Genomic DNA, 23,124 nt, shown 5'->3' on the forward strand with positions numbered 1-23,124 from the left:
CTGGTTAAAATCTCCGCGGTTAAGTGTTCTTTGGTCTCGTGCTTTAGCAAGGAGGAAGTTTAGTTTGATAACTTAAGAGACAACCGTGAGCCTTGGAAAGTTAGCAGACTACGCCTTTGTGTCATGCTTCGTGTGGACGAAAAACCGAGCTGTAAGAGGAGCAATCAAAAATTGAAATCTGCCTTGAATCTATGAAATTTTAATCCGGTGCGAGTTCAACAAAACTACCAGAGGGGAAAGGCGACGAAGTTGCGGTTTCTTTACCAACATCTGGTTGCCTTTGTCGTGTATATTTCCTTGAGATTTGGTAAATTTACGCGCCGTGATCGCGCAAAACAGCGCCATGTTGAATGAGGAAACGTTTAAACTGTCTCGGTTCCCCTTCGTCGTTGAAACCCATCGTAACTCCAGCCGACACAAGAATTCGTGATAAGGAACAGCATTTAAAGGAACTTCTATGGGAAGTTGCAGCAAACTTTCATTCATTGAACTTTCCGGCTAATAAAACTTTTCACTTTAATTTTCCACTGGACGGCTGATAATTCTTTGTATCGAAAGATATGCGTTTGACGTTTTAAATTTCCTGTAAAAATTTGTTGAAAAGTACCTTATTTTTTAGATTCTAGACACAAGATAGATTCTTCGAATTACTTTCGATCTAAAAGAATCGGCCTAGTTCAAAATAATACACCTCTGGCATATTTATCACGATTCTTGGGTACGTTCAAAGTACATTGAACCATTGATCCCAATAGAACAAGTTAATTAATGATCCGAACGTAAATCTACTTATCAAGCTACTTTCAGCTTTTCTAATCGAAAAGAGTACCTTTTGTAAAATGTATGCAAGAAAATCGATTGAACTTTATTTGAAGAACTTCAATCTGTAAGTGTTTCGTATTAGTGTCCCTAGATATACGACAAAGTTACCAAAAAGTATCCTTCCGTTGGTAGAACTGAATCAATACCAGCTGTCTCTCCTCTAGTGGAGTCTGCGCGGCGCGATTCGATCAGCTTTGCCGATGTTTCACTATCCAAGACTGGTTTTTGTATTTTTTCTTGAATATTTCATCCTGTTTCAAAGATGTCAATGGATTTCACTAAACTACTTCCTCTAGAACTTTAGCAGATACGAAAAATTGTATGGGTTAAAACGTAAACAAATGCAAAATTATCCTTGCTATCATCGTATGTTCAATCCAAACAGTTACTTTCAACATACGCAAAATGAATAGAATTCGAAGGATATATATATATATAACTTTCAATAGCTAGTAAATATTTACACTACATTGATGTATGCTAAACTGATCCTAACCGAAAATGGAAACTAAAAAATATAGCGGTGCGAAATTTTCAAGAACCATAACGGAATTTCTCTTCCTGTCCGAAAAACTTGAAAGGAGATTAGGAAGATCATCGAAAATAAATGGCTGGCAAAAAAAAGGCAAATGTGTAACATAAATTAAAAGAACCGCTATAAGGAAGGGTAGGTACAGTTCGGTCGGTAGGTGGGAACCGCAGAATCGACCGTGGCGCGCTTCGCCTCGCCGGGGATAGTGTGGTGTCTCTGGCGTCGCGATGCGCGAATGCTCGCAGACCTTCTCATTCTCGTACCGTAGTCCGTCTCGCGAGCTTCGAGGCGACGTTACGTGTTGTGTACCGGGTTACTTGGCTTGTTGTTTCCGTGTCCGTGTTTCCTCGGTGTGCCACAGTGTTCATATATCCCTCGTCTTGCGCATATCGGTGTTACTTTTCGAAATATTTCAGTCGGATATCGTGTACTGTCGCGGAGACAGATCGCGGCGACACGTCGCGTACGTATCGGCAATAACGTGACGGAACGATGCACGGGTTTCTGCAACGAAATGACGTTTGATCCAGTCGAGGCTGTTGTTCAAACCGGAAACGTTCTTCTCATTGGCAGCACAGGCTGGATCAAACGATAGAGTTACTCGCGCGAACAGTGAACAATCCGGCAATCGTGGAACGACAACGTGACACGCTCGTTACATATATACATATGTATATGTATATATAGAGCTGCTCTCACTCGGTGATTGTGTTCGCTTGTTGGTCATCAGTGTCGTGTGATAATTTTCGTGAAGCTGTGATTCGCGTAGCGGGAACCGAGAAACAGTGTCGTGGCGACGAAGCATTTATGCAAATCAAGCACGAATCGTTCAGCAACAGTCGACAAGAGTATCGAAAACATAGCTTCGATCTACCCTTCGACATTGGAATCTCGTGGATCGCGTGCTTCGTGCAACCGTACCCCGCTTCCTCGTGTGTATATGTGTTGTATAGTGCAGACACGGCGGAGCTAGCATCGTGAGCATCTGAAGGTGAGTCTGAGACAACAAAGTGATTCTACATTTGTGGTGGTAGATTCGATAGCCTACTAGGTGCGCAGGTTAATTAGCAGAAACGCCCGATCGCCCATACGGTATTCGGAGTAGTACTTGGTAAGAATGTTTCGGAATTGATCGTCCGCCCCGCGGTCTCTCTAATGCAATCGGATTGTTGACAGTGATGGATTCGGCCTCGGAGACTCGTTCGCGTTCAAGTTTCGGCGCGTCTGCGTGAAACTGATTTTGCTCGGCCGCTTGAGATTCGAGAATTATGCCTATACATCGAACGGTCCTACCATCGATATTTTTTACCCTTTGATCTTGCGACTCTTTAATCACATGTCTACTCATTCTAGAGCGGTTATCAGAAATTTTTTGATTGTTTGTCGTTCTATACATATACACGTGTATACAGTGTGTTTCAAGTAAAGAGGGATTTAATCCGAACGCCTATGATATTTTATCATATACTCGATCAGTTAATCATATTCTACACGTGTTTTTTACAGGGAATAAACCGAAAATCATATTTTACCAGTTTTCAACACGATAGTATATTATATCTGGTAATATTTCCATTTATCATCGGTCCCGCGATCGCAACCCATACAAGCTTTATTCCAGATCTCATCCCCTTTGGCGTCGTATTTTCGATCCAGCTCGGTCGAAAATAAATTTCGCACGGTCTGCGAAGCTATGGTATCGCGCGATGTTTATTTATCGGGCTATTATGCGGTATTTAAATGGAAGGGGAAGAAGGCGAGCTTTCGTAATTCCTTCGGAAAATGTATCGACACCCAGACCTCTCCCTCCCTCCCTGCCCCCTTTCCCCTTGTATAAATGTGTGAGTTCGTCGGCGGTTCCGGTTGCACGCGCGACAATGTATTAGCCCCGGGTTCCATCAATAATTTGCATAAACCGGCAGGGAAATTTACGTGTAACGCGGCGGAGGTGGCGGTGGTGGCGCGATGTTCCTCGCGAACTCGAAAGTGGATTACAAGTTACGGCCGGCCGATTTATGCGGCCATTACACGCCTGTAAGGTCTTAATTACTCGCGCCGGAAACTTTTCGACGTGAAGAATTTCGATGTCGCTTACTTGGTAAAGCGGGAAGAAAGAAAGTACGAAGTGGATGCTTTCGGTATGCGACAAGGCAGACGCTCGAAGCTAGCGTTCAATGGTCGAACGATATTACTTATTATATTGTTACCAGTTGCAAAAATTGTCCCTAGCATTTGTTAGCTTTCCCGATATTAGATTCGTGCAAGTGAATTGAATCTCGCTATTTACATTTTATAGATATGTGTAGTTTATGGTGCATGTTGCATCGGCAAATTTTGTTAACTAGATTCGGAGAAACACAACCGTATTTCTGTGTAGCTACATACATAAGAGGAGTTCGACTTAGATTCCTTGTGCTGTATAGTCGAATCGAAACGCGAAATCGAGTCGAATTCGATGCAGCATCGTCTACTGAAAATTTAGTTAGACATTCGATTGGTAGAGATGTACCGAATGTCATAGTCGCAAGCTCGAACCAGGATTCTTCGACGCTCCGAAATTGCAACATTTCGTTATAAAACACGGTAGTATTTTTCCGTGTAGGTCCAAAATTCATTTAGTTTAGTTTATATCGCTGACTCGGATTCCATTACATGCTTTAATTTATAATCAATGTTATGTGAAATATTGAACAATCGCTGTGAAGCTTGCAATAATTGGTAGCGAAACGTTTAATATCTCATATTTGATTGACGCATGATTCATTCTAATTAATCATTCAAGTGTATCAATACTTCGTATCGATATCAAAAACTTCACGATCGAGGTATTAAACTTATACTCTGCTTATGATTCGCCTCATTAGAACGTGAAACATCCTAAATTAAAAGTCGACTACGTCGAGCATTCGATGGCAAGTTGCAAGTTTTCATCCGAGTTATAAATGTATGCCAAACATTTGTCGACAAATATACACAACGATTTGTCCGTTTCGGAACGTTAACATCTGAAAATGTGAGAAACGTCAACCACTGCAGTTGTTCAGGACGCAGTTTAAGAATCTCCCGAATTTATCGTAGAAGACATTCCTTTGAAAACACGAAATACGCATGGATTCGATACAGTTTTTTATTTGGATATTCATCCACATACTTGATCGACGAGATACGGGGCATGGTCTCGACAAATATTTATATTTTTATGGTTGCTTATATTTGCCTACCGGATGAATCTCTGTTACAACAAACATGGTTACATACACCCGAATTGAAATCCATTAATTTACCCAATGTAATGTAATATTTCAAAGACATATTTAATATTCCATATACATTGGAAGGGTTACCGAAATGAAATGATACGTTCAGAATATTCGTAATTGCACATGGAATTATTTTAATTATATTATTCAACAGTTGATATCATTAATGTATTTCTATGCGCATGTAGATACACATAAAACTCGATAAACACTATGTTCTCGAAAAATAGAAAGTAATGTCGGGAATCTTGTTAAACCGCACAGTAAGCTGATTCCTTTACGGTTTGATTTGTTCGTTTAAAAATTCGCAGTAATTCGCTTGTTTTTAACGGTAGTACCAAAAAAAAACCAGCAAAAACGTCGCTTGAGACGTCAATTTAGATAAAACGTAGGACAAATATCGGCACGATATATCGGGGGAATATTCCCACTGGTATATCCCAACCGTTCGCTATCAGAACTGGATATTGATACAGACGCAATATCTTTCGAGGGGTAGTGTATTGGGCCGGAAAGTTAAGTCTCGCGTTCACGCTGGCTGGTATTAGATCAAACAAAACAAAGGGGATGTTGAATCAATATCGGAGCGGAGGCGGCAATGAAAGGAACAAGCCTGGGGTATGATTATGCGGCGAGAAGCAATCCGTTTCAGGAGAACGAAGTCGTGAAGCAGCCATCAAAGAAAGGTTAGAGAGAGCGAAGTCAAAGAGGCAGTTCGTCTTCGGTCTTGTCGTTGAGACGCATGCTCGTGTCTCGATTCCGCGAGACGTAGGAACTCGAGTCATCGTTGGAGAGACGCATTTCATCAAAACTTGCGGTTTGTGTGTATACCATCCCATGGTAAGCTTTATTCAGTTCGTAGTTTAGAAGGATTCGAGGATCTTGGAATTTAAACGCACAATGGAATATAAATGGAGTTATGCGAATCGAATAACGAATATAAAGTACAGGATGAATTGGTAGAGTTTTGATGAATTTCGCTGAAAGTTTGACTGGCAGACTCGGTTATTTGGCGATTGAAGTATCGCGATAATTAAGCACATAATTAGCAATAACACTTTTGAAAATCGTCATGAAAGGGTACTCGATGTTTCGGCAATCGAAGCAGAAAGAATCTTCAGAAGCTGCAGTAGCAGGAAATGCAATTAGAGTTCTCAAAGTGGATAATACGCCGCAATTAGAACTTTCAACTAACTGCAATATTCAGTCACGAAGCACTTGATGACTACACCGCTTCAACCTTAGAGTCCTCGATAATTGTACATCTCTATCGGTAGACCACTAGACCATCGAATCCCTCTACAATCGATAAACCTCGCGATTAGAATACTCAAGCCAGCATCAAGATACCAGTTAATCCTTCCGTTAAGTACCGTATTTCCTCGTTTTTAATCATTTTTTGTGTCTGTTCGAGCGGAATGTCGCTTAAATCGATGCATATCTACGCGTAAGCTTTCCTACTCGAACACTTCTTGTTCCATCGATGTCTCAACGATAGATATTGAAATCCGCTCTTCTAGGTTGCCTGTTTTCTAAAGTTTAACATACACCGGAGAATATTGCGGCACTTTCCCAACGAGATCCCCGACAGAAGGGATCGTAAGCATTCGAAGCACGTAATCCATGCTCCACCGTGTGTCGTCGAAGATAAATGAGCCGTTCTCTATACGTAGACAGGAGAAATTTTGTTCTATCGTCGAAATCGCCATTGGACTCACGCCATCATTTACGACGATTAAACGGGTGGGTCCAACGTGATCATCGCGTACGATCGCAAAAGCTATTAAAATGAACGTTGTGTATGAACGAACTGGTAGTATCAAAAGTTGAGAAGTTTTGTCGAAACTCGTCTCAAATCGTGAAATTTCGATTTCGAATCATGGAAGCATCATATCGAGCATTTAAATTCAAATCGATAGGACGATTTCTCACCAATGTTTAAAGTGCTGGATTCGATTCAAATCGAACTCGATCAAGTTCTACTGTGCGAAACGAATCGGCAGACAAAGAGTTGAGTACAGTCGGTAATTTTTCACCTTTCGCTACCACTACCAAATCGGAATGAAAGTTTATGACCTCGTCGTTGGTTCCCCGGTCGCTTTAAAATTTCAACGCTATGGGCCATTCCCCTGTTCCTCTGTTTTTCTATTTTTCTCGCCATACCTGTCGCTATCTCGTCTCTCGCTTTCCGCGTGGCGAGAGATTATTTTTACTGTTCCATCGATCGTAACTCGCCGCCAACCGGTTAGTGGAAGATCGTTCTCGTGATTTCGATGTGCTCCCTCGATCGTGGAATCCATTCTACCCATTTTGGTTAATAGACAACGATGCCCAAAACGAATATAACGTTTTCAAAAGTACTTTATATTACTATATACAAACGAAATAACGATTTCAAGCGAATAATTTCCTGCTATGCTGGATTTACGAAACAAATTTCATACTTCTGACACATAGAATGTGTAAAAACCTCGTAGTTTATCGTCGTCGTAATTAAAATCTCTTTTCTCTGAAAAATTACATTTCTCAAAGCTTCATCATTCGTGAGTTGTCGATAAACGTCGAAAAACATTTGGTCCCTAAATGTTCATGCCACAATCAGAGTAAAACAATTCTAGGAACGGACGGTAGGAGAGTAGATGGGGTTTGCTACAGTGTTTTGCCAAGTTCGATCGGCCAGAAATCGTCAGAGCTTTCAGCGGTCGTGTTCACGATATGTTGCTTAAACGGTGATCTAAAGTTAGACCGTAAAACGAAACATTTTTCACCGGGAGATGAAGAGAGAAAGAGCGATGGTGCCACGTCATTTCGTGCATTTCGCGTTTGGCCAGTTGCCATGTTAGCTGGAAGTCACGAATAGAACTATCGCGTGTCACGACCGATGGAAATTAAATCGTAAAATTTTCGGCACTGCATCGATCTTGTGGTCTTTGTGTTTCGATCGCTGACCCTCGAATTCTGTAGTGGAGAACCTGGAACAGTTTTGAGGCTCTTCCGTGCGACAAACTTTTCTTGAACGCGGGTCATCGAGCTCCGGCAAAGTCCTCTTGCAGCTTTCCAAGCACCCCACCAAATAAGCTTTCGAGCAATCCGGCAACTTTTTCTATAAATCAGCGATCGTCTCTCATAGAGACTACAGAACTGGATGGAACATTTAATCCAGCACATCTTGGACCAATGTCGAGACGTTTCACGAATTTTCCATTGAATAGACGAATTCTATAGACCTTTCGAAAGAAATGGAAAAGTTTGACGTCTACAATTTTTCCGGTTGCTATTCTAGTTTATCTTCTAGTAATATTTCAAAAGTTTTCATAGATTGATAAATATCGAGTACTCCCAGAGTTTCGTGTTTCTTCGTAGAAATCTGATATCGTAAACGAATAAAGGTTCGAATTCGATGTTGACCTCTGATAAAGCGGTGATTTCCGAAACAGAGTGCAGTCGATATATCGTGCTCAGTTTTGTGTGCTAAAAAAATAGATGCCGACTAATTTGGCTCTTCTTCTCTGTACGAAAGAATAGGAAAAGTCATTGTTCGCTCGTTCTCTACTGTGTCAATTGAGAATAATAGACGTCTGGTGGAAAGCGTATCCACGTGGCTCTTTAATATCTTCGATTTTAAGAGAAGATCCATTCATAAGAGGATCCATTTCGACCTTTCGTGTCGGATATTTTGGAAAAAGAAACGAATCGAGAGATAGTTACACGTGGCTGCTTGCAGATAGAATTATTATTCGAGTTAAATTGCTACTAGTTAAAATCACCGGGCGTCTCTACTACGGATAGGAGTAGCAAACATAGCGTGGCAGTAGAAGTAGCCAGGTGGAGTGTAGAGTATATGGTTAGAGTGAAAGATCACCAGGAACGTTTTCAAATGCCTTTGATATAGAAGATAACTCAGAATTCGTCTCTCAGGTGGCATCGATCGGTCGGCTCCTTTCGCTTTTGGCAAGTGATCCGAGAAGTAAATTGCCTTAAGTGGGCGATAACGCTCCTCGTCGATGAAGAGACTAAGATACGGCTGTTGCATAGAATGTACAATGTACATACACATATAGCAGAGAAAGACAGGAAGAGGATGAACACGTAACCGTAGCTTCCTATCTATATACATCTCTCACAGCCACATGGATTTTCAGTTCGCGAGCGGTTCGACGAGCTGGCTGATGCCTTTGTGCTTAGCCCTGGTCTACGTGCACACGAACGAGCACGAACACGCGGCCTGGAACACGTTGATGAGTTCTTCGCCGTGCAATAACACGTTCCTGTCCTCCCACCAACCTCTATCCCCCATCCGACACTCGAGCTTCCACTTGTTCCTGCTGTTCTTGCTCCGGCCGCGAAATGTCTGCCGTCGCATATATGCAGTAATGTCCAGGAGATACTCGACATATCTGCGTGACGTCTCGAGGGTGCAGATGTCGCATCAGGGCATTAGCATCGGCCTCAAGATACTCCGGTGATTTTCGAGAACATCTCGGAAATGTCCTCGATCCTATCTTCTACGAGTAGACGGAAACAGAGAGAGAATGAGCGAGACAGCGAAACAGGGAGTATTCTGATGCCGATGAATTCTGATGGACCGCGTGTTTGCGCAACCTCTAGTCATTGATATTTACGATGGAATTGTTTCTCTGTCGTGATGTTAGGGATGAAGAGGATGCTGGTGCACGTTCGAGATACATACTCGAGCTTCAAGTTCGATCACCTTGATTCTTCAAAGTAGAACACGAGATTCTCTGTGCAATTCTATTAATTCTTCGTTTTGAAATTTGATCTATGCTCGCGGATTCCGCTGTACAAGATTTTACGACAAAACAACGGGCAGGAAGTTGCGACATCCACTAATTTCCAATGCATCATCCGGGAAGAAAGAAAGGCCGGTCGGTGTTCCTTTAGGTGTGTCGCGTCATCCCGCAATTTTTCCAAGCCTTTGTGCCATAGGGATTTCCGCGACAAAAGCAATAAATCCAGCGTCTATCCGCCATGCGGAACTGACCTGGCGTGCCGCGTCTGCGTACACGTAGTAAGCTCCTTTCGGACCAATCCCTGGGAACGGGCATTTTAACACAATGCGTCCGTCCTCGTCTTGCATCAAGCAACGGCATAGAAGGGACTGTCGTCTCTCTTTCTGTGATGATTGTTGCGCGACTGGATCTTTGTGAACTCGGCCGAAACTCTACGGCGACGTTTCTACTAACAAATTTTGTCAGCGAAAGGAAGATGAATTATACCTTCCAGGGGAATACCTGTCAACCGTGGCTTCTTAAGATGCAAATTGCTCGTTGCAATGGGCAGTTTGGAACTGGAAAACGTGTAGATGATAAACCAGCTGGGAGGAGTTGGCATCTGCTTAATTAAGAAGATTTCTTACAAATTTACATCTATCGATTAGATAAAATACATTTTTTTCGCCGAGGATTACTACAATATATACGTGCAAATGAAAGATTCTTTGGAGCATGGATAATCGCAGGGAAATTAATCCTTTGAGAGCGAACGTGTTTCGCTACATAGAACATTCGCAGGCTGCTGTCTTTGATTAAAGGAAATGAATAAGTAGGGGACGCATTGATTCGAGTATTCGGTACAGACTGAGCTTCGCAAATGCTCAGTGCTTCGTGTTAATTACACGCAAGGAATGCTCGAATACGCTACCCCTGAGCGTAATTTAATAGTCATCATGCAGCTGATTAACACAGCCTTCGCTAATCAGCGATTCCGCCTGTCGACCAACGTAACAATTTTTTACCATGTTCAAGATATCTATTTCCAACTAGATAATGGCATTAGCATCGATGCGTTATAGATTATAACGGTACGAATTAATTATAGTACCTAATATGTTATATCGCCTTCGTCCGTCTTTCTGTTTGGAACAAGCGCGCGCTGGTTGTTAAAAGCTGTACACAAATTTATTCGCCAGCGGAATTAGCGCTAATTGAATACGGATCATGGAACGGCGTTTAACGTCATTAAACGATTACCAGCACATACGCGTCTGTGCGGAGGTTTGAGGGTCCTACGATCGCGAGATCGACTGTATGAACGACGTGCGAATATCTACTTTTGCATAATCCCCGTCGCGCCGCCTGTCCCTTCACTTAGACCATCGAATATGTATGAGGGAATAACAGGGAAAATGAATTCGCCAATGTTTACGAGCCTCCCCATCGTCTTTACGATGTCGTGACCGCGCACTCTAACGAATTACCAAATTCTCGGTGAATATTAACGCTTGAATATTGTTAGAGGAGAGTTGTGCCCACTGACCTACCTGTCGTATTATTTTTTAGAATAATGCATTATCGAAAAGAAAATAAAAAGATAGTTAAGTATGACGGCAAAGGAAATATGTGAAGGAATCCACCCCTAAAATCCTATTTGCAATTTTCTCGCATCAAACAGTTACTAGGCTCAGCCAGGGGTTACAACTTAAACAGCTTTCCGCAAGGATTTCGAGCGTGTTGTGAAGAATTCAGCTGGCAAAAACATCTTACCTTTGCACTTGGAGGGATCAACGGGGTGGTATTATAAGAAATGATGTCGTAGGTGTACCACGCTATGGAATATCGCCGAGATAATTCCTTTATCAGTATTCTACCTGAAACGTCGGGAAGGATCGACTTCTGTCGTTGGCAGCTTCGTTCTCCGGCAAGTGCATACCGCTTACCAGAGATGGGATTCCACCGCCTTCCATAGAAGTGTTATAATAGTAAAATTAACGCCTCAGCTGCGGTTTGCCGAGGATGTCTAGAATGCGCGTGATTTGCGGTCGAATAATGCATACGGTCGTCGATTCCTTGCTTATATCGCTTATTGCTTCAGCGTAGATTTAACTTCAAAGAAACTGTCGATGGAAATATTATTATCCCTTAATTGCGTCATAGTGCCTTTTTTATAAACAGACTGAGAGCTCATAGTGTGCTGAAAGTCGATATTATTATCGCATCTTCAAGCGAATGGTTCTATGAAAAAGGCGTACTTTTTAATAGAAGTATCACCTATGATCTTTACCAAGGGTGCGCAGCTTGCTCTAAGATCGCAGGTTATGAGCAGTAATCGATGCCGAATTTCCCTAGTTTTGGTCGAGAACCAGTTTAGATGAAAAATTGCATATTCAAAATTCAGGAATTGAATCAGTTTCGTTCCTCTACAACCGAACTGAAAGGGCAATTCAACGCGTGGTAGAGCGGTTTGAAGGCTACTCGGTTTTCGCTTTTCTGAACTCGAAAACGCATATAATGATCCATGAAACAAGTGGCGAATAATCTTACCACAAACGAGGAGCGGTTGAACGAGACGCATACACGCATCATGGCGAACTCGTTTAAATTTAAATCGTCAGGTTTCCGGTGGCAGGCAGCCGGGATCGACCATAATGCGAAATACGTGGTGACGGCGAACCGCGATAAACGGGACAGTCGAATTCTCTCGGGACGTAAAATCGAAACTTGAATCTATCGAGATCTGTGTCGAAAGTTGAACGTGTACACGGCAGGAAGTTCAGCACGCAAAAATTCTGCTTTGGTTTTTTCACAACTCTGATTAACACCAATATATATAAAGGTACAATTGTTTGGCAAAGTTAGTTTATGGGGCAGCACGATGGAGATATCGTGCAGTTTTTATCGATGACTAGTTTTTGGTAGTTTCAGACTCAAAGCTGGATTTAATAGGCAGCTTATATCTGTTCCTGGCGTTCGTACGGGTTTCCCGTATTATTGTTTTGGTCAGATTTTTCTGGTCGACATGAACACCTGCAACGTAGTTTCTGATTCTTGTTTCTGCTACCTGAACAACCGATAAAATTATTTAAACGGACGAGTATGTAGTTGTGCGTTGGACCGACGCAGATTTCGTATTCGTTCCCTTTGCTTTACGCGCTATAATGTACTATATGTACTATTTTAAGTATTTCGATCGACGCGTAACACAATTGCAGGTGAAAGAGGTTAAGAGGAGAGAGAATGATGCACTCTTTAAACGAACCTCGTACGAAGCGTCGTGTTATTACACCTCTGAAAACAAACCTTCGATATCTGTCTACGTTAAACAAATATTATCCAACATTCGCGTTTATTGTACGTTTTAGTTTAATCAGCAATTCAATTTGTAACGTTGCCTGTTTCTTCGATTACTTTGAGAGAAAACGAACTGGTCCGTCAACTTTCCAACTCGCGATGATCACAGGAGCATAAAGCCGTGATACCTGGTACGGCAATTTTGTAAGAAGACCAGCCATAGATGGCGGTAAATCATTCACACTACAATTAGTCCGCTCCAACGCGCCAGCTTTGCTTCAAATTTAGTAGCCCGAACAGAGAAGTCTCTGTAATTAGCCAGTTTGCTTTTTCCCTTTTCCTTCTCTCTTTCTCTCTGCCTTGCTACTGCCGCTACATCTCCTCCTTCTTCCTCCTTGTTTGGCTAGCGGACTCTGTTTGTCTGTGGCCTGAAAAACCTCCACAGGCAGACGTGTAAACGACATTAGGAGAGTTCACAGGCTGAGTTTCGTCGATGCTCTGGCCAGCTAGAGCACCCGTTTGATGCAAACTTTACGGAAGAGCGGATCTGCGGTCGGTTGCGCGGCGGCCAAGTTCGCTCACGGAGCTACCCGTTGGAGAATCATCAGGAGAGTTCGCATTCCTCGATCGTGTCTCCGCTTTAATCGCCAAAGCAATGATTAGTTAGGCATAAGTCCCTGACTCGGCTCCGACCGTCTTGTTCCCTGACCAACGTTTACGTAACATGGTCCAGGTAATCCTTGGAGTTTGTGTCCAGACCACCGTTCCATGCGACTGAAGAAGATGGTAATGTATACTGCGTAATGCATAAGACGATAAGTTTGATTAGTACGAGAATAGAATAGGAGAGACTTTAATCGTACCGTGAAGGATACTTAACGTAAGAAGCCATGTAAGAGATTTATTTATTAAATAGAACGACCACGAATTACTCGTCTACTGCGAAACATTCGTTCTAAAAATATTTCTACAGAGTAGCGTAATTCGAATAACTTCTACTGTCAGTACATGAAATTTCCCAACCAAGCAAAATTCCAACTCGAGACAATTACGGCGTGCTTAGTAACGTGTTGCAGTACTTAGTTTCCGGATTAGTTAGCCGGTCCGGTGCAATTTAAACTCTGTAAGTCCGTGATGATTTACAAACCAGAAGTCACATTCTAACTGACGTAAAGATGAAAATGTCGTTTTCCAAAGTTCGTAGACTGTTTGCGTGATATAATTGTAAAGAGAAGCGGCTTGTTGGGATTTACACGAGTGCAACACCATTGGGATCGCTGGGTGAGGTCGAATCCTAACGCCTCGACCCTGAGCTTAACCTTACGTAACATTCCCAGCGGCGTGTGACGATAAATCTTCGCAGGAGCATTAGTGGCCCCTTGTCCCGAGCTCCGCTACACACCTACATGGCCGTCCGTTTCCGGTCGGTTGCTCAATAGCTTTACGAGTTCATATTTCCATGTCGTTCCAGGATTACCGTCCGGAAGCTTTAGACCAAGACTGAGATTAAAGCGTAAGTTTGCATTATGCGATCAACTCGCGAGTTCCGTGCTCCAAAAGGGATAATGAAAAAAATGCCCGGCTAACGAAAGTAGAATGTTTGGGGTAAGAAGGTTGTCGGTGATGGATTGTTTGAGAATCATGGGAATTATGTGTTGGGCTCCCATGTTTTGAGCAACGCGTTTGATAGCAAAGAAAAATTGTTGGTCCCAGACGGTTCGGTGTTACTTGAAATTGCGTTGTACGTACGATAACGTGCTATTTCTTTATATTTCTATTTTACCTGTGGTTGAAAATCTTTTGTTAGATCTCTACGATTAAGTTGCTCGGATTTACGACATGGACGTCAGATATTGCTATTTTTGAAAATTTCTAAATAATCATTACACCGTCTACTGGGTCTCGTCGAAGCTGGAAGTGGAGATCTTGAAATTATTTATGGCTGTTGAATTCGCACGTTCGCAGGCCGGATAATTTGTTAGGTTCTCGCTTCTGCACACACGATAGTAACGACATGCCATAAACCGGTAGCCTGGTTTATCGGCACATCGGTAATCAGTAGACATGGAGTTTCCCCTTGGGCCTGATCCATACGTCTATCTTATCTAAGGAATTAACTTAGTGAGCGGCTGCTCGTAGGTAATTATACAAAGTGATAAAAACGTTGTTAAACATCACGTTCAATACATCGATAAAATTAGGAACACTTGGAAATGTTTAACATCTTTTTTAAATACTGGTATCGTCTAGATTCATCTATTTTCTGTCTGACTCGTACAAATGTATTCCAGTCTTGATATATTCGAGTTTATTACCAATCTTATTACATGGTTGTTTTCATTCTTCACCAATTTCGCCATTGTTCGTGTAACTTTATAAATGGCGATCGAGAACGAAGCTAAGAGTAGAAATCGCTGAGGTCAGTTACCGCAACGAAGATCGGTGATTTACGCTTCTAATCGAATCGCAATTACACGTGACGGGTGCAGTCTTCATCGTCTTGTACCTCTCTGTCAGCCCGCCTCTCCTACGTTCGCAGAAGTTATCGCGAAGAGCTATGTTCGTTTTAGGTACTTTATCACAGCGTGAAGCTAGGTTTGATCGATGCCAGCCACCATTTTTTGCGCCCCTCTGGAGTATCCAGCCGATTGTGTGCACGTCTAGTAGCGATTGTCCTCTTTCGTCATCGGAAATAGCGATTCTTCAGTTCGTGGACCACACTAGCCTGACAACTGAATATATATGACGCTGCTTAATAAATCCAGCGGACACAACGACTGTAATCTGCTCGTGGAACACGTAATCTGGTTTAACGTACCTACTCGCTCGATTTTCTCGCGTTGCTTGCTACCTTTTGTCTTTTGCTCGCGTATGTAATTCTGGAGTTCTTCTTTTGTTTGAAAATGTCCAGGAATAGAATGTTCTCGGTGTTGATAAGAGTGATTTAAATCAGAGCATTATTTCGAATCGTTCTTTCATCTAATAACGATCAACGCAACACGAAATCTTTCCAACGAGAATATCGTGCGATAACCCAGTTTTCTGAGGTGAGTTATTGGATTATTCATGCATCACTAGCAACTGCAAACTTGAAGATCGTCGTGCATTAGAAGCAATATTGGGAGCGAAAATTGGATGAAGGCTAGGGACCAAACGTCGAACAGCCATGAGTTTTGTGATCGTACGCGGAGTCAAAGCAAGTGAATCTGTAAGTCACTCGCCAGATACTCTAGATATTTCTCATATTTTTCGTGTCTTTCCTTCTTCTTTTCCGATACTTTCGCCAGCAGCTGGTCAGAATGATTTGCGAATTTCCATTCGCTGAAAAGTTCGAGCGGACAGATGCGCAGGGTAAACGTTCGTCGTTTGCCAAGTATTTTAATTCACCGCCAGATAGTTCTGGCACACCGACGCTCAGAATTCTTTCCCTTTGACCAGACGATCCGTGATTCGACGCCATCCCGACCTTTCGCCGTTTGCTGTATTTTCTAATTAACGCGAGAACTTGCATACCTGCTCGACTCTAGCAAAAGTAGGAATTGTGTGACAGAAAATCCACTGAGCTCGCGCTCTCGTTTCTTTGCGGCAAACCGTTTGGAATCTCGTGCTTTTCACTTTCGTTTCTCGTTTACCCTCTTTGTACCGTCTGTACATTTGCCATCTCCCGTGTTTCTTCAGCGCAATTTTCCCACCTTAAACGCGGTTACCGATTTTTATTCCTCAGAGAGTTGATAATATAAACGGCGAGATGGATTACCGTGATAGCTAGGAAATTGGAACATTTACGTGCTTTTTATGATGCTATGAAGTAAACTTCTTGTTCGAGTTATTAACTCGGCTGATTTGAACGTTTAATTAGAGCGAAAAAGAGCAAAAAAACGGTGATGATTTCTGTGGAAGAAAAACGCTAGACTGTTAAAGCTTGATTTATTGACAATTATGATAATCATAAGCTTCTATATGTATTCTCCTGACAGTACAAGAACTGTTCCGATTACAAGGCGCAACGCGCGATCCGATCGATCGAACCGCACGATTTAACATCGCATTACACGTTTTGTTTGATCGGGTAACAAAGTTAGCTGGCCAGAAACACGTTGCACAAGCGAAGCGTGTTGCATCGGTGTTCCTTGCATCGGCCCTATCGCCCGACGATGATCCTCTTTGATAATAAGCGGCTATTTGCGCAGAAATTCATGGCTCTATCGGCAGCGAAAGGCCGAATCCTCGTTACGTATTCGCCGGAAATTTATTCGGGAGTCCGTGTAATTCTGGGATCAACTGGCGTGAATAATCGAGCGACACGAGACCGAGGGGGAGGGCGAGAGTTTTCTTTATTGGGGTGGTTACCGCTTGGCGGTGGATTTTCCCCCAAAATTGAAACCACCACTTCGTTAGAACGACCGGTTAGAGGAAGATATAGAAATGGAAATGCGAATTGAAATAGTAAGAATTCTTTAACCGGTGAGAAAGAACTTCGTGTTTGATCTTCCTGCTGGAAAATGACATTAGTTTTTTCAGATATTACCATTGTATTTTGTAATATTACGTATGACGATCTTAAGCCAAAAATACAAAAAAAGAATGGAATTATCGAGGAAACTTGTCGCCCTTATGGTCTTCCCTTAGTGTTTTCTTCTAATCGCGAAAGGACACCGACTATCTTACCATAAACTGCGCGCGATATCGCAAATCGCATTAAGGCGGAGTGGTTCGCGGCCTCGCTTCATGCTCAAATGGCCAAATTGGATTTCGTTCTTAAGCTCCGAATTTCGTTAGGAGCAACGCTGAAATTGCGGAACCGCTCCTTGCACGAGCCGCGCCCATAATAAACGAGGTCCGCGCAAAACCCTCTCTTCCCCTGGCTTTTACCCCAGTGTTAAAAACGCTTCACGGCCGTATTATCGAATCCTAATACCTGGTGACGTGTTCCTGGCGTCGCTCGGGTTTTTGAATAAAATATCGCTTCGTGCGGTGTGGCTCATACATTTTAAATCCCATCGCTTTTCTGTAACGCGTCACTGAGAAACGAGGTTTTGGACCACGAAGACGTGGAAAACGCAGCCGAATTAAAAAAAAAAAAAGAATCCTGTCGCGGAACTTGAATTTCGACGTTCTATTCCTCTGTTTGTGCGAAAGTTTACTTCATTTCCCATTTTACATCTCGCGACTCAAGCCGAGACATTCCTGCTTCTGGAATGCAAGCAAGGAACGTGAGTTGCTACATTCCTGTCCATCCGAAACGTTCTGAGATATACGTAACGTGTGGTTGAATCGCACTTTCTGTTTCCCCATTGTCACTGAAGATGAACAACTAATAGGGAAACTTGCCGACTGACACGAAAATAATTTTCTATTGACACAGTCACGCTTTATCGGTGTAATAAAAACTAACGTTGAGCAAAGACAGATACGTGAGAAATTTGGTGCAGAGTGAATATTCCAATGTTTGTCTAATTAGTATCTGTTTGTACTACTGAGTATTTAGTAGAGTTTGTGTGCAAGCGTCTAGGTAGATAACGTTTGATCAATATCTAATTGTATTATATAATTCCTTACACGCTATGTGTACTTGTTAATCTATGTTTTCAACAATATTAACATAGAATTAACGTAGTATTAATCGATGAATCGGAAAAGCTAATTAAATTTGCTTTGTAGCGCATTAGTAGTGGTGACGGCATGCTAGGACGATAATGAGAGGAAACGATACAGGAAACTCTAACTAATGCTACGTTTGATCGAAAAATTCCTTTCGATCGTTCTATCGTGCAATAAATTTCGATGCCAGAAGCCAGCTAACGTTGCACGTGTTTTAAAGCCATTCTTCAAATGACATGGAACTGTTAAAACGAATTGAAAACAATTCCTTGTCGTTACAATTATTTTTAAGGCACAACGAGAAATATATTTTTCATTTGATGCTGCATCGGTGCAAAATGATTTTCCTGTCTTTTTTAACTCGAGATTCATCGTTATCGATTGGCCCGATTATAAATAACACGAACGTCCATCATCCTTCTAAAGCTTTTCACCAAAGCTGTCACGATCTTCGGGTTGAACCATGCGCCTTGTTCTATTCCGGCCGATTTTGAGCGGATAAAGAACATGCCTCGTACGAGTCGTTCCGCGACATGTCGCGGCTCGATGATTTATTACCAGAAGGCTCTGCGACCAATTGAATCGACAGTGCGTAGGTCAGGCGCTCGATCAATCTTCTTTTCCGTCTTGCGAGAGAGTTGCAGGGTAAACTCATTTGTAGTTTCGCGACGCTTCGATGCGGTGATCGATAAACTACTAGTTGACGGAAAGGAACTACATGCTTCGGAATGGTGGCAATGGGGACTAAAAAGTACAGCCGAGTAGTCATCGAAGAAGATGAAGAAGATCGAGTTTCCTACGAGCCATTTCTTCGACGCGCTAAAATCTCACTTTATTTAAAAGAAAAGTTAATTCCAAGACGCGAAGTAAACCAATTTTGTCTACCGGTACAAGATTACGCTGCTCTTAGCGATGGTAGTTCTTACAAATACTTTTTGATATAAAAATTATCGGTCGCAGTGCTCGTCGTATATCTCTTTTTGATTTCACCTACAGCTCTTGTTTCCTACCACATAGTTTTTGTTAGGGAAAATTAACGAGATTCGAGATTACCTTTGCGTAATTAGTAGCGCGTTACTCGTTGGGAGATTTTTGCAGAATCTATGGCAAAAATGAGAGAAAACGTTTGTAGTTTCTGACGAGTTTCGGGAACAAAAAGCTACGATGGAATTTTAAGAGCGTAGGTCTTCGAACTTCACTGCGTTTCGTATGTTGGTAGTCGACTCTTGAATCTTACAAAAACACGGAAATATCCGAAGTGACTCCAATCGGGGTAATGGCTGCAATTTGAACGGCATTCGGTCTAGCTATCCCCTTCTCTCTGATATTTCAACTGACCGGCTGCAAACAACAACAACGATTGCTATTCGGCCATTCGAAGATTAAAGGTCCTAATACTTCACCTCGGAAATTGTAGCATACGAAACACGTGTGTTTATTTCGGCAAACTATGTAATGGCGGATCATAAGTTAACTCTGTTATTCTTGAAATGAAATACGAAATTGAATATGAAAAACGATTTTTTAATACCTGCTGCAGGCAAATTAAAATTTCAAAACCTTCCTCTAGGCAATTGTGACCATTTTCTCCTGATGTTCTTTTCCGATCGTTTCTTTCAAACAACGTAGCAATTCTAAGGGAAATAAGTAAAATTTCCGGTTTAGCTGGCGTCGCGTCTCTCGCCCTCTGAACAATCGTCGTGGAATCCGTGGAATCTAACGCGGATACAGGGAAGAGAGGACGCGAGCGATACCTCGGGCCTGGGCTACCTTAGATTCTACGTCTCCGTGTTAGACGCTCGGAGTAAATCGCTCGAATCTAATTTGCAATTCCTGACGCGTGACGGTCGGAGCTGATAGGAGGACCGACTGGTTGGAATACGCGAATGCGCCGCATCCAGGCCATTACGTGCCCCGGACGAAAGTCGAGGAAACGACTGGCCGCCTAAAAACAGAGCATCCTGCGCTTGTTCATCGCGAGCCAACGCCGGATCCGAAGCGACGACGCCGGATCTTCGTTGAAATTCAGCAACGGTTACGCTTGCAGCTCGTTCACGCGCGAATCAGCGCGATCAGCTCGCGCGTGTAGTCACGTAGAGAGAGATGGGGCGGGGTTTGGAAGTTGCTTTCGATCGAAGATAGGTTGATTCTTGTTTCCCCTTTTGTACAGCGTTGATGGAAATGTTAGTTGAGTGTGAGATTGAAATGAAAAATTGCAACGTAGCTTGGTCGGCTGTAAAAATATATCGAACGTCTATCGCGAATCAATTATGGTTAAATGATACCTTGCTGTGGGTTTCATCCGTATCCTTTGAACTTTTACTTCCTGAAATGGAACAATTGCGTAACATTGTGGTGTCATGCGGTAACGGAAGCCCTTTCTACGGAGATCGTAGGTGCATAGAATTACTTGGAAAAGTCAAAGGATCGCAATAGATCTTTCTTAACAGTGTAAAAAATAGACTTACGTTCTGCATGAATTGTAAAATAATAAATAACTTGGATTACCGCAAAGGTCGTTTAATTAATAGGTTGAATGCTGGAAATGCGTCACAACTGATTATCAGATATTAAGAAGATATCCCATGCATCAAAGTTTTTTAATTATTAAGGGAGATTGATGAGTCGTTGGTTTCACCAAAGTTCCATCCCGCAGAAAAATATCCTGTTGCTTTTATTACTTTAGTTTTTCGGATGTACGACGTTGTTTCGTCCCTTCGAAAGGCGATAGCGTATGTTACGAAAATAGGAGTCACGCAGCTAATCGATGACAACGATGGCACGAGTCGAACGAAGTTTGAATCGTCAACAACCTAACCGATTCGATTAAAGTAGCTTTTTAAAAGTTATGCCTGTCGAAATACGAGAAACAGCCAACATGTAAGAGCCGAAGGTGGAAAAACGTTGAAACTATCGCAGACAACTCCGTTCTTTGTGTGTAAGTCGGAAAAATGGTATAGCGTAAGTGAGTTTTCTCGACAACTTTCTTCGTTCTAATTGAATTCTTTCAGAGACGTCTAGTTCGCGTTGTATCTTACCATGTTCCCTTCTCTTATACTTTTTGATTATGTTAGACAATGATGTATGTTCAGACGAATGATTTTGAGCGTACATAATGCAAAATATTTATACTCTTTTTTATAGTACACTTTTTTTGTTCCATGTGTTTGTTAACTTTTTTCGCCCGGCTGTTTATACTCTCGAATTGTTGATTTACATAACCTGGTTATTTGTTTGCGTTTCCCGCTTACTTGTTCATATTTCCGATCGATTGCTTGCGCATAATTGTCTTGACAATTTCACATTTTCCAATGCAATTAACGAACTCGCCCAACGTGCTTTCGAAAAGTCATATCTAATTAAAGGTTACGAAGCAAAGACGCTTCGTAGATACACAGAAAGAGTGAATTGATCGGTGTAGCTTCTTGGAAAATTTGAATCGTACTGTCCTATTTCAGAAACTCTATCGAACGAAACTTCATCAGGACGAGACAACGAGTTTTCTGGATTATATGAAAATTTAAAATCTGCCACGATTCCGAAGATCCAGGGACAGGGGATACGAAGGGATAAGGCGTTGACAAGTGAAGAAGCCGGATACCGAAAATTCGTTCGAAACTCTGTCCTCATCGAGGAAAAATTGCCAAGACGTGTCTTCCAAGGGAATTGGAAACCCTTGGAGGAATCTCAAAGACGTCCATCGCCAGCGATTGCAATTTTCCAAGGATCCTTAACTGTTCATCCGATGGAACAGAATAAATGAGAAAGATCATAGAATCTTTTGTGATAATAAACGCAGATATCAAGAGATCGACGATTAAATATTGTTAAATCAATTTATGAGTATCTGAGATTCCAGAGAACGCTGATATTCCAATTATGATATTATTATTCGCTGCGATTCTTGGAACATTAATTATCGTCATAGAGAACACACATTGTAGTTTTTTTAACGAGCTGGAACATTTTAGCAATTTCACTTGCGAATTTTTTGCCGCGGACGCGACGGATTTTCAAACATTTTCGCTTGACGACGTGGAAACATTAACTTTTCAAATTTCGTGTCCCGTAAATTGTATTGCAACTCTCTCGAAACTAGAATTTTTCATACTTTTTGATGCATCATTTTTCAGTTGTACCACGCTACTCCTGTATTTTATGGCCGTGTACCGGGTTTCCGTATATTTTCCCATGTTTTGAATTCTTAACCATCATTTCACCATGTCAGCCCCAGCTCTATACGGTTGCACCGCCGATATTTAAAATTCTACTGCGCTGCTTGACAGCCATACATCTGAGCATCTCGGGGAGACCTGTGTATATCCTAGTCCGTATGAATACACCGAACTTAATAGCGGAACTAATACCTCGTAAAGCTTATCCGGGCTTAAACTTAACCCAAACTTGATAGGTAATCCATGTCTAACTCAACCCTTTCTACTACAGTTGAATCTCAGTTCCATACATCGTTGTAAAATATCAGCACGTTGGGGCAAATTCGAGGCCACAAAGATACAGGTTGATCAAATAGTATATCCAAATATATTCAAGAAACCATACAGCTAAGAAAACTAACTTCGTGCCGCTGATTGTTCCTCGAAGTAATAGGAAGTACAAAGAATTTCCTAAAATACCGTTTAATTGAATCAACGAACAATCGCGAAGCCAAGCTACGGGAGAGGAGTGACGCCAGTCAAATCCCGGTTCGAGTGCATTGAGAATCGAAGCGCGGCAACGCGAGAGAGGCTTCAGTATCTCGGGTGGCATTCGCATTCGATAAAAGGGTTCAGGTTCAATTTCCCAATTTCCCGGCCTGTCACTCTTCCCGTCGCGGTCGTTCGCTCGAATATTCCTCGACGACGTTGCGATTTCTTTTCCTCGG

General features: G+C 42.2%; 1 protein-coding gene across 2 annotated transcripts in view; it reads left to right on the plus strand.

Moving 5' to 3' along the window:
- The first annotated feature begins 1,602 nt into the window (after window positions 1–1,602).
- Window positions 1,603–23,124, plus strand: part of LOC100748839 (neuroligin-4, X-linked) — a 265,718-nt gene continuing 244,196 nt past the window's right edge. For both annotated transcript variants that reach the window (XM_003487262.4, XM_033319287.1), the window contains exon 1: window positions 1,603–2,345. The gene's annotated coding sequence lies outside the window, so the exon portion shown is untranslated. The remainder of the gene's footprint in view (window positions 2,346–23,124) is intronic.

The sequence above is a fragment of the Bombus impatiens genome, unplaced genomic scaffold (genome assembly GCF_000188095.3).
Source record: "Bombus impatiens unplaced genomic scaffold, BIMP_2.2 scf_0146, whole genome shotgun sequence".
NCBI lineage: Eukaryota > Metazoa > Arthropoda > Insecta > Hymenoptera > Apidae > Bombus > Bombus impatiens.